The following is a 12160-nucleotide window of genomic DNA, read 5'->3' as shown; positions in this document are numbered from 1 at the left end:
AATCCCCTAATTTAAGATTTCTGCTTTTCATGATCCACAAGTTTTTCGTGGAAATTTGCGGGGGAAATCAGCTCCATGTAAAGATTAAAACATTTTCACGCTCACTTATCTTCTCTGGCAGCTGCATCCACGGCCGCTCTTTAGCACAAAATGACACTTTCACTCTCAGATAAATAGTACTCCAGCAAATACCCCCCAGCATCTGGCAAGCAGATGCCTTTGCAGGTTGGATGATGTAATGAGTACAGAGCAAAGGGCAATAATAGCTCCCAGAAGGACCACTTCTCTGTAAACAGTGCTTCAGAAATCCAGCCTCTATGAAAGCTGCTTCCTGGTCTGAGTGACTTCTGCATTTTTTTTTTCAGGCAGCAGAATGCATTTCACACCACAACATTAATCCCTACCTAATGGATATCCTTCTCTTGCAGAAGAGTTTTCAGTTAGACTAAGCTAAATCAGCCAGTAATACTGATAATTGTAATTACCTCATCTATTTACCACTGGTTTGATGCTTGTCTTGGCAGTGGAGCAACAATCACTTCCTGGGATTCCTCATTTCCTTCCACACTTAAAATGACTTAAAAGTCATTCCAGGTGATGACCAATGTTGCCAATGTAAAAAACTCCAATTAGCATCCCCAGAAGCCTGCAGAGATTCTGCACTTCTGCAAGTCAGTGTGTGTCAAAGTAACCACAGAGAAGTGCATGCATAAAATATTCTACAAAACTGTTAGAGACCATGGAAAAGCAGAACATCTTCTGCAATGTTTTTACTGAAGGTCAACGAAAGGCCAACAGTGCTGCCACATTCAGTCAAGTCCAGACCTTCCTTCATTAGGACCTTACTCCTCTTGCCTTATTCCAAAATTAGTTAAGAAGTTCAACAGTCCTCTTGCAAACTTAGGATACATGCTTGGCACACAGGCAGGCAACTGAGCTCTTCTTGTGCTGAAGGAATAGAACAGCCAAACAGAGCATTTGTTTGGTTATTCACTGCTGATATTGAGCATTGCACCTGAAGCAAGGAACTAAAATATTATTTCATGGCAAGGCCTAAATGAGATGAATTTGCAAGTAGTGCTTGAACCACTTTTCACAGGAGTTAGCTTAAAGAAACATCCCATGGTCAAATGTCTGCGGCTCCAAGACCCACAGGTCTATTGCATTGCATTTAATGTGGTGTCCAGTGTTTTTACTCCATCAGAGTTATCACAGACACCAGGCACTACATCAACCAAGACATCACATATCTATGCCTTGATCCAAATAATTCATGAGCACATTACAGACAAATTAGAGCTCTAGGTGTTTTAGGATTATTGCAACACCTGCATTTTGGCCCAGAGGACAAGATAGCCCCTGGGTCAGGTGAGCTGGTTTCAGCCTGGACACTTGAGGGGAACATTATTTTACATATCCATGACTTGGTTCTGCATGAAAACTGAACTGAAAGGTTGATTTACTCCCCTGAACACTTGGAGTCCAAGATTTGTGTTTGCTATTTGTAAGTATCTTTGTAGCACTACACCTAATTTATAGCTGAGGGAGTGAAGGCCCTCACACCATAAGTGAAGAGCAGGTTCAGGACCATCTGATGAAGGTGAATAGCCACCAGTGTCTGGGACCTGGTGAGGTGCATCCCAAGGTCCTGAGGGCACTGGCTGATGCTGTTGCCAAGCCACTTTCCACCATATTTGTAAAGTCACAGTGGTCAGGCAAAGTCCCAAGTGACTGAAAAGAAAGGGAAACATTGCTCCCGTTTTCAAAAAGGGGAGAAAGGAAGATATGAGGAATTCTTCACTCAGAATTCTTTCCTGTGAGGGAGCTGAGGCACTGGCACAGATTTCCCAGAGAAGCTGTGGATGGCCCATCCCTGGCAGTGTTCAAAGCCAGGCTGAATGGGGCCCTGAACAGCCTGGTCTAGCAGAAGGGTGTGTAAGGTTCCTTCTAACCTAAACCATTCTATGATATTATGAAATGTACCATAGAAGCGTGGCTGATAAAATAATAGCTCTCTGGATAGAGTGCCCAGAAAGTTAAACAAATAATTCTGGCCTTGCAAAGTTCATGCAACAATTGAATAAAGAACAAACACATGCATTGGCTATGACTTGAGGAAAAACAAACATTGACATTTTAATACAACTTGTAGCACCAAAATAAGAATAAATAATAAAGTGAATTTGAATACAAAGACCCATCTTATGAAAGTCCAGTCTTTGGAGTGTTACTAGGGATACTTGCTCTTGCATGGATTTTGAAGGTACAAGTTTAAATATGCAAAATTTAAAAATGCTTCCAGGTCTAAACCTATTATCTGTGGGGGGAAGAAAAGTAGTTACATTATACATGAAATTTTAATTTTTTTTAGTATTAGTAGTTATTAGCTATGTTTTTGTTGTCTGCTTTTTGGTTTTTTACAAGTAGACTATGAGGCCTTTGTAAGAAACTTTCAAAAGGAATGCTTTTTCCAAATTTATATCCTGTCCATGCAATTTGCTAAGCTGATTTCTAGCATATAAAAATATACCCCCCCTTATGAAAGCCTTTCATCTAGAAGAACGTGCAAAAACAATCACGAAGATAAAAAAGTCAGCAGAGCACAGCTTAACACTATCTGCATGAACCCAGGAACTGCAGTGACTGCAGGAGCATTTCCTGAAACAATCTCTAATTCACAGGTAATTGGCTGTGTTTCAAGTTGATCAGAGTCCTTTGAACTAGTCTAACAATTTGGCATGGAGAATCTAGAGTAATTAAGCAAGAAATGCCAGGAGTAGTAACAGTAAGAACTTTCTCCACAGACCTTCCTATCCCTCTATTATGATGATGAAGAACGGAGAAATCTGGGAAAAGCAGAAGCACCATGATAAAGTAGTTTGCATGTTCCAAATGTTTCACTTCTCAGAGTTTCAGTTCTTGAAGCAAATATGTCTCAACACCAAGAGCTGTGCAGGTGAGGTTGTCTGCAGTATTGTTTTGCTTTTGTGCAAATGTTAAACCATGATACAAATGCATAAAAAAATGACTGAGCACTGTCCCCACAGTGCTGAGCAAGAATCTTTGCTTTTCCTTGATCATTGGGTATCAGCTGAATGAGAGAAAATATGATTTTAAAGCTACAAATATCAACACAGAGCTCTGAAAATCTTCTCTGAGGATGTGGAATGGAATTTCTTTTTACTATGCTCCAGCTCATGATGCAAGTTTCATGTTAGAAAACGAAAGATTATTCACTCTGAGGAGAATGACCTGGCATTTTCTGATGAAGGACAGTCAGCAACAGAATAGTCAAAAAAGTTTACAAGATATGACTTCTATATAGGATCAGGCAGTGGAGAGCTCATCTGGTGTGCTCATTCAGGGTCAAATAGCAGCTAAGTCCTGCGTTATCTGGGACATGGAAACCTAAGGCAGAGGAATGTGGGAAAGCAGGGAATAATTTACTAGCAGAGGAAAGAAATGGCTGCTGAAAGAACTAGAAACTCTCCCAGCTTCGATCAAGTTCCTTAGTCATATCTAGGTGAGATATCTGCACTTCCGGCTTATGGTTTCTTGTTTTTAGACACCTGGTAGGAGACATCTAGGTTATAGATTTATAGAAGCATCCAGCACTCAGAACAGCAAATGAAGTCTGCTGCATTAGTTAGTTAAATCATAAAATATTCTGAACAAATGCCAGAGCCAATGGAGTATTCAAAAAAACTTCATCAAGTCATAATAAAAAGTCCCCAGTTCCCTGGAAACTGTAGCTTCTCACCTTTAGGCTCACTGTGGTGATAAATAGTCAGAGGCTGCAGGGAAGCCACCCCAGAAGACCTCATGAAGAAGCTGTCAGCTCCAAATTCAGCGCAGTGTCTGGGTTGGTGGTGATAAATGGGGCTCCTAGTCACACACTTAGTCCAGGAAATGCAGAGACCAGCTTCATTCCCAGACGCTGTCCTGCATTTACACTAAATGAGGCACAAGTCCTGTGGGAAAAGTAGTATGCAGCCAAACAATTAAATCATGTCACATAATACACATTGCGTGGGGGAAGGGAAAAGGGGACAGAACTATCCCTCCAAAGGCAGCCTTAGGTCTGGATTTGTCCAGCATTTGAGAGTTTAACTTTGTAAACCTAATGGTGTTCTTTCCATATTTTTTTAAAGTTGCAGTTTTATCTTCTTCATTGTTTTGTTAATTTTTGTTCTCTCAGTCTCTCTGGCTCACTTGCTGCCGTTGTGCACGTACCCCGGGTGAGTCAGGATAGTTAGCTGGGGAAAGACATGAGGGTGAACAACCCTCTGGACAGAGACACGAGGCAGAAAGAACAGGATGGGGAAACTGGCCAGTTAAGCAATGATATGAAAAACATCAGCTGTAGCCCAGCCTAGGGGAAAGAGGGAAAGTGAGAGCAGAAGCACAGCTGTGGAAGGTGCACGTGGAGTGATGAGGAGGTTGGAAATCCAGTGTCACTGCATAAGCACTGCCTCCTGCAACCCTTCTCCCTTGGCTCTTCTGCAGGACAGCAGGAAAATATCCTCCTGCTTGCCACATGTGGTTGTTGTACCAGCCTTCATCCCACAGGACACCAGGGCCATAAAATCTCTGGTGAACAAAAGCTCCCCCAATACACACATTTATCACTTACATGAAAGAGAAAGAGCCATAATAAAGAGGGAGTCCATCTGAGCCACGAAAGTCTTTATGACCAGGTGCAATATTCCCAGGAGACAAAATTTCCCCTCAGCCACTGTCCTCCCAACCAGCTCCCTACAGACATGGCCATGTGTCCTGTTTCACTGGGAAATGGATCCTTTGGTCATCTGGCTGGCTGTCACTTAGGGAAACTTTGGCCTCCCAAAAACACCTCAATTTCCAGACCCCCTGTGAACCCAAAACACCTCTTACAAACCATCTCCCCGCCAAAGGCAGCTCTGGGCTCTCTCCACCACACTCCTCCCCAGGGATGCACTAATCAGACCACCCCATGAAAAAGTTCAGCCTGAGCTCCTCACCCCTGGCATCACCAACTCTGCTCCCAAGCCAGGCACCAAGTCACAGCTGCAGAGGTGCTCCAGCATTAATCCACAGGCATCCTCCTCCTCTTTGCTTTAATCCAGAAGTCCAGCTGGCACTTCCACAGTGCAGACTCCCACTTGTTCCTGCCTTTTCACAAGGTTTCCCACAGCATGGGAATGTCCATCTGCCCGTGGGTTAGGATTTACTATTATTATTATTATTATTATTATTATTATTATTATTATTATTATTATTATTATTATTATTATTATTATTTAGGATATTAACAGCACAGGCACACTTGAACATGTGTTTGAGCTTGCAAGATGCTGACTACAAATGGGGTCACAGGCAATCAGTTAACCATCTCTGTAGGAACAGGCTGTTTTAGGAAAGCTGGGGATTGGTGGGGAGAAGGCTGTTTCTGAGCAAGAAAGTTGAGGGAAAGCAGAGAATCTCAGGGGCAGCTTGAAAAGTAAGTTTGTGGCCAGGCAGGAGGAGTGGTGGAAAAAGAAATCCACAGAACAGCACATTTCTTCTGGGAGATGCAGATATACAAATGCCTAATTGTCAGCACATGTCTGTGTGTGTGTGTGTGTATACATATATATATGCATGTGTATATATATAGTGCATATGTTTTATATATATATATATGTCTGTGTGTGTGTGTGTGGCTTGGTGAACAGGCACAATAAAAATGAAAGTACCAACTAATTTAGTAAGCCAGTGATAAGTGTAAAACGGAAAGAAGGTCAATTCTGATTCCATGTCTCCTGCTGAATCTCCCAGCCAAATCTTTTTTTTTTTTTTTTTCAATTACTATCAGCTTTGTTTTGACTTTCCTGTGACTTACTTTGTTTCTTTTATGAAATACAGTTGTTTTACCTGCTTTTTGTTTCTGAGCAAATATACACATTTACTTGACAGGACAGATATGAACTGATCCTGCCAATGTGGCCATTTATGCTGAATATGGCTTTATGTGTCCAGATTTCCTCTGCAATAGCAGTGAGAGGCCAGGGACTGTAACTCACATTACCTGTGCAAAGAAGCTGAGAGGTTTAAGACTCCTGCTGCTCCCCAGGTACTTATGACTGTCCCACTGCCAGGAAAGCTGTGCACAACAGGAGCATGTCCCTACCCTTTGCCACGGGAGTTCTCAGCCCAGCAAAGCAGCACAAACCTCCCCACATCCCAGACTCTGAACCAGCCCAGCCACCGTTGGGGTGGTCATGCCACCCACCTCACCAAGCAGTTGTAGAGGAGAGATTGCATTTGATGAACAGAGATGTTTTGAAATGTGTTTTAAAATATGGCTTATTTTTATCTATGTTGCCTGTGAAAAGTACTTACACTGCTTATAAGAATAAAGATGTTGGTTTTTCTCTCTGAGAAACTTCTGTCAGAATAAATGTGGAGCAAGAAATGTATTATTTTTCCTATAGCAAGGACTAGGAGGGAGCTGGATCAGGGTTTTCTGTTGACCACGGGGTAAATACTGCAGTCCCTAATACCAGACTAAGCTCTACCATGTGTTTCAGAGTATATCGATTTCCCCTATATATATAAAAAAAGTCATATATGAACAACACAGGAAAAATTTGACGACTTGTATCTGTGCTGTTGATAATGGTTGTCTCCTGCTGGCACTGTGACTATTTCAGTCTCAAACTCGTGCTTGCACTGGACTACAATGCATGCTCTCACTTGGTATGGACAGACTCCCTCTGCTGGAAAAAGGCTGTGAAGGTTATCTTGTTGATTAATGATCGTAACTGAAAGAACTTGCAAACAATGCACTTTGTAGCAAATGTGCAATTTTGATTTACACTGCCCAAGGAATTGAAAAAATATTTTGACTTCTTCCCTAATCACTGAGAGGGAGCTAGGAAGTTTTATCTTCAAAGTTCATCTCTGAGCTTTGTAAGAATCTACACCATTTACATTAACCTTAAAATGCATTAATGCACTGAGTAGAGTTTTGATTTCTCTTTTCTTCTGAATCTAGAATCAAGCCTTGAATAGTTCCCCTCTGTAATCCTAAAGGACCCTCTCTTTACTTCTTCATCACAGAAGACGAGAACCTGCCATTGATTTTACAGATGCACCAGGACATGACATGTGGGACAGGTTGGTTTCTTTAGCAGCAACTTTTGAGTACACTGTTAAAAACAAGTGGTAAAGAGCACTTACAAACAGGATTTTAGTGCAAGAATTCCTGTTATTTCTTTTGAATATAGGAATTTTAGGAGGTAGAGCTGATATATTCCCTTCAAAAATTAAGATCCCTGGTCCAAATTATTTACCAGATGATTGATCTTAAGGAAAGGAAGGTCACTATTTTTAGATGAAGTCCTCTTATCATCAGAATAAATTCAGCAGGATCCAGCTCAGACACAGCTTTATTTTTTTCTAGAAAAATGTGTTATCCAGTGCTTTCTATTTTTGCTTATTTTATATCAGACCAAAGAGTACTGAGATAGGAATTGTGTTTTAAAGTACCACTATAGACCAACAGTTATGCCTGCTTCTCTCACTCCACTTCAGTGTGTCTCAGATGTCATCTACAGAAAGAATCTCCAAAGAGAGGAGTACTTGGTGCTTGGTGCCTTTCCTGAGGCAACAAATATACCATATAATTTATCTCTATCATCATAGAATCACAGAATGGTTTGGGTTAAAAGATTGTCTGGTTCCAAGAACTGTGCCATGGGCAAGGAAGTGCTCAAGGCTGGGCTGGATGAGGGTCTGAGTAACCAGGCTTATTGGAAAGTTCCTATCCAGATTTCTTTCAGGTGTCCTTTAGGTACTGGCAGGGGCTCTAAGGTCTCCCTGGGACCTTCGCTTCTCCAGGCTGAACAGTCTCAAAACTCTCAGTTTGTCATCATAGGAGAGGTGCTCCAGGCCTGTGATCAGGAAAGTGCCTCACCTCTGGACTCATTCCAACAGGTCAATGTCTTTTTCATGTTGGAGGCCCCAGAGCTGGACACAGTACATCAATTAGCTGAGAATTAGGAGAACTGCTTGCTCTCTCTCTGCAGTGCCAGCTCTGAACTGCAGACATTAAAATACCCAGCTGCTTGCAGCTCTTTTAGAGCACTGTGTTCCACTTTTCCACTAATATAGCTATTTGAAGAATGACACACTCTGGCTGCCACAGCTTCAGTGTGGCCCACCATCTTCACCTTTGGTCTTTCCATCAGTGCAAAACATTGCTAAAAGCCATTAAAAAAATACTGAAGGTTGTCTCACCTTCTAAGTAGCATCTGGTAATACAGGATTACTGCAGCAACTTCAACAGACAGATGTATCACCTCTCACTCACCAGCACTCAGGGTTTAGTCAAGATCTGTCTTTCTTCTACTCTCTGTATTGCAAGTATCAGAAAATAAGGCTCTGAGAGTTTGTCATAACAACTCTTTATGAAAGCTGTGCATGCAGTGAAGTTCTGTGCTCCTATCAGTCCCCAAGACCCCATGAGAAATTGCACATGGATCCACATCTTCTTGCTTCAGCTAAGAAATTTTAATCAGTCTTAAGCACTCTCAACTCAGAATTGCTTTGGATTAGGAAATCACACTGCAGTGAGTATCCTGAGTGATGGACATTATGGTTGATGCCCATTGATCTGTTGAGACCTGCATTATCCCAATGTGAGAGTCCTTTTGTTCCATGCAAAAGGCATTAGAGGAATGGAAGATGAAGCAGCCTCATCTGCAGCTGTGGGCATGTAGAACTTGGCACAATGGAGAAGGGACTCATGAATATATTATATATCTATCCCAAATCTTGGGCTAAACTGTGGTTGCCACTCCTGCATGGGTGAAAGCAGACCAAAGTGATTTTGTTCTCCCTGAGGATCTTTTATTGCTGCTGCAACTGCTAGGACAAAAAAATGCCCTAATCATTCCTCTCTGCCAGGCATAAACTTGTGCTAATCTGAAATCACCATAGCTGCTTTCTGACAGACAAATTTCTCTGTATAGGAGTTCTCAGGAAGTAGACCCACTATATTTAAAAAGCTTATGAGAAACATTGAAGAAGTATTTTGTGTATACAGGAAGAGCGGTATATCAAATGAGATCCACTGCATAATAGCCTAGGAAGGGAAGAAAGAAATGCCAAACCTTAGCATTTACCTCATATCTTGGGATATGGCTGCAGGAAACCACGTCCGTAAATCCTTCTGCTCAAGCTTTAGAGCAAAAAAATGAGTTCTTTTTTGGTACTTCATTATCTAGAGCAGGACTAATTCTGCAGTCTGAGGACTCTCTGTAAGGGTCTTGATGGCTTTTTGATGAAAATTCATGTACCGCTGCCACAAGTTGGTTGGTCTTCTCAATACGCCAAAAGTTTTATCAGTTTAGAAATTGTATGAACTGAGGCATTTTGATAAACATATAAGAAGGACAAGAATGCATCCAGTATGACAGAATATTGATGCTCATTGTATCACTTCTTTCTCTTACTTTCAGTCTGACCTCAGGGACAAGACACAGCAGAGAGAAATTATCTTTTTCCAAGGAATTGTAGATATAGAGCTGGGATCCTCCTAAGAGGAGTAATAGCCTCTGTCAAGCCAGTCTAAAACAACAGTGAAAATGGAAATCAACACGCTATGAGCAATGTTTTCTATGATGAGTGGGTTTATTTTCACATTTGTTCTCACACAATTACCTAAAGCTCTGGCACAACAACTGCAGGCAGGGCATTCTTTATCAAGTTTGCTGTATTTCAGTGTTCAATTCCCTCACTGAATGACTAGATTTTGGCTGTAATATCTCTCTGGAAACATTTCAAGACCTTTTTGTTTACAACAGTTTTGGCAGAAAGCTGTGATAAGCTCAAAGTCCTGTGATTATGATTCATTGCTGTGTGAATAATTTCAGTTATGTCTTGGTTTGAAAAGACAGGTGTCTGCTAAGAAATGCAGGAACCTCCCTTGAAATGTAAAAATGTAAGTCCCCTCCCCCACCACCAAATTACTATAATCTTGAAATCAAGGGGCTATCAGGCAAAGATATGGGAATAGCAATAACAGTTCTTTACTAGGAAAATTAAAATAAAAATCCAGGTAGGAATGCTTGGCTCCTCCCCCTGGGTGGAGCATCTCACGAAGGGATGATGTAATTTTATCAGTCATGCAGTGAGACTCAATGGCCCATTGGAAGAGATCCCCCTGGAGGGAGGATGGGTCGTGGAAGAGATAAAGAACACTGCCTCACCTGGTTTTAACAGCTGGTGATACATACTTTTGGTTACATCTTGCATTGTAACCCAAAACAAGTTATCAAGCTTGATTATAGTCTGCGTTGTTTCACACAATTCACATGTACACTGAGTGCATTCAGAGCCGGGGCTGTACTTACCTGAATAACATTTTTTATGCTAAAGAACAAAAACCTGCCAATGAATATTTTAATATTTTTTGTATTCAATATTTTGTTTCTTTTTTTTTCCTTAATATGTATTATATTCTTCTTCAGTCATACATTGTGGTTGTTTCATTTTTTTTATAAATGCATTTAAATATTTCCCATTTTTTTGCCCAGAAAGGGTTGTTGTGAGCATGTATATACATACAGGTGTTACATCATTTTACCTGTGTGGCATTTCATATACTGATACATGATAAGTTAACCAGCACCCAAAATTTAATTCATCCTCCAAACTGTTCTGCAATTCAATAACACCTGAGAAGCAAGCATAAGTATTTTGCTTTGAGGTTGCCCACCTGACAGATGAGGTCACCACAACTGATGTCCTCTTCTTAGCCCTCTCAGAAAAGTGTGGGGTATGAGCCTCTCTTGCTCTTGAAAGGTTTGTATGTACCCACATCTTCCTTTCCCACAGGAGCACTTTCCAGCTAGCCTTGAACTGCTGGAAGAATCCACAGGGATGAGCGTGTTATCAGACCATGGTCTTCCACTTGTGAGACACAGCATGTTTAATATTTCCTTCATGGGTCCCTGAATCACATCAGTTTTCCTGCTCGTTCCCCTTTCTGTTTCACGCTTTCAATATTTCTTATTAATGAGCATATGGATTTTTTCATCCCTTTTTCTTCACTACCCACTGAAGCCTGATCTCCTTCATGTCCAGGGTTTGGACTCTGATACAACTTGCAGCCATTCCACTCTTGGAAAGGGCAGAAAAAGCAAACAGTGTTTGCCCAGGAATGGGTGTTTGTGCAGAAACTGCCTGCAGGCAGCCCCATTGCTCTGGGAATTCAGAATGGAATCAAGGCAGTGACTATTTTTTATGTCAGTCGCAAGAGAACTAGTGACCTGCTGTGAGAATGGAAACCTTCTGGAGTCTTTCTGACTTCTTGTATTTTCCACCTCCTGTGGAAACACAAGTATCAGATGTGGCATTGCAATCAACAAAGACAATCTTCTTTGGATGGTTACCTGCCTTCCCAAATGTCCAATTTGTTATGGAATATTTATTAATTTCTGTGGAGAATGATTTCAATCTATCATGCAAGCTTCAGTCCATCTAAGTAATACTACTGCCTCAGACTGGAAGGGACTGAGCTGCAAAGGGCTGTTGGTCTAATCAGCCATGATACAAAGCAAGAGAAAATGATTTTGAGTAAATAGAGGGCATTGTGTGAAAGCTTCTGTTTCCAGAGTCACACCATGGGGCTGATGGGCTGGTTCAAACACTTACAGACTCCCCCATCAGAGAGATGGGATTAGGTGAAACACAGGGAAGCTGTTTGCAGGCAGAGCTGCCTGGCTGCCCTGGTGGCAGTGAGGCTTCTCTGTGCTTTCAGGGAGATGGTAACCAGCAAGTTAGAGGCAGCCACACAGGGCTCTCCTGTTTTAGCTGTTCGGTGTTTTCTTCCCATCAGCTGTGGTGTACAACCAGCACGTTGGTCTGACGAACACAAGCAAATTCTGTTGGGGCCTGTTGAGTTAACCTGTCTGTAAAACAGGAGGAGGCAGCTGATGGGCTGAAACCCAGGCAAAACTGATGCAGCCACAGCATTCAGCTCTCCCAAGATGTGAGGACAGGCTGCTGCCTGAAAGGATGTATTTGAGAGGGCTCATCTGAGGAGCTCAGACGCTGCTGGCCACGTTCTTTTCTACCCACACCTTTTGTAATGCAGTCTTCAGATTAAGGTTGTAAAGGAAAAGTCATCTGTATT

The 12160-nt window shown here is 41.7% G+C and overlaps 1 protein-coding gene across 1 annotated transcript in view; it reads right to left on the bottom strand.

Moving 5' to 3' along the window:
* TMEM45A (transmembrane protein 45A) overlaps positions 1-3864 on the bottom strand; it is a 30447-nt gene extending 26583 nt beyond the window's left edge. Inside the window, exon 1 of the mRNA XM_058829218.1 lies at positions 3761-3864. The gene's annotated coding sequence lies outside the window, so the exon portion shown is untranslated. The remainder of the gene's footprint in view (positions 1-3760) is intronic.
* Positions 3865-12160: the final 8296 nt, after the last annotated feature.

This window comes from Poecile atricapillus, chromosome 1 (assembly GCF_030490865.1).
Source record: "Poecile atricapillus isolate bPoeAtr1 chromosome 1, bPoeAtr1.hap1, whole genome shotgun sequence".
Lineage (NCBI taxonomy): Eukaryota > Metazoa > Chordata > Aves > Passeriformes > Paridae > Poecile > Poecile atricapillus.
The sequence above is the reverse complement of the archived record's forward strand: the minus strand, read 5'-3'. Positions and strand labels throughout refer to the sequence as shown.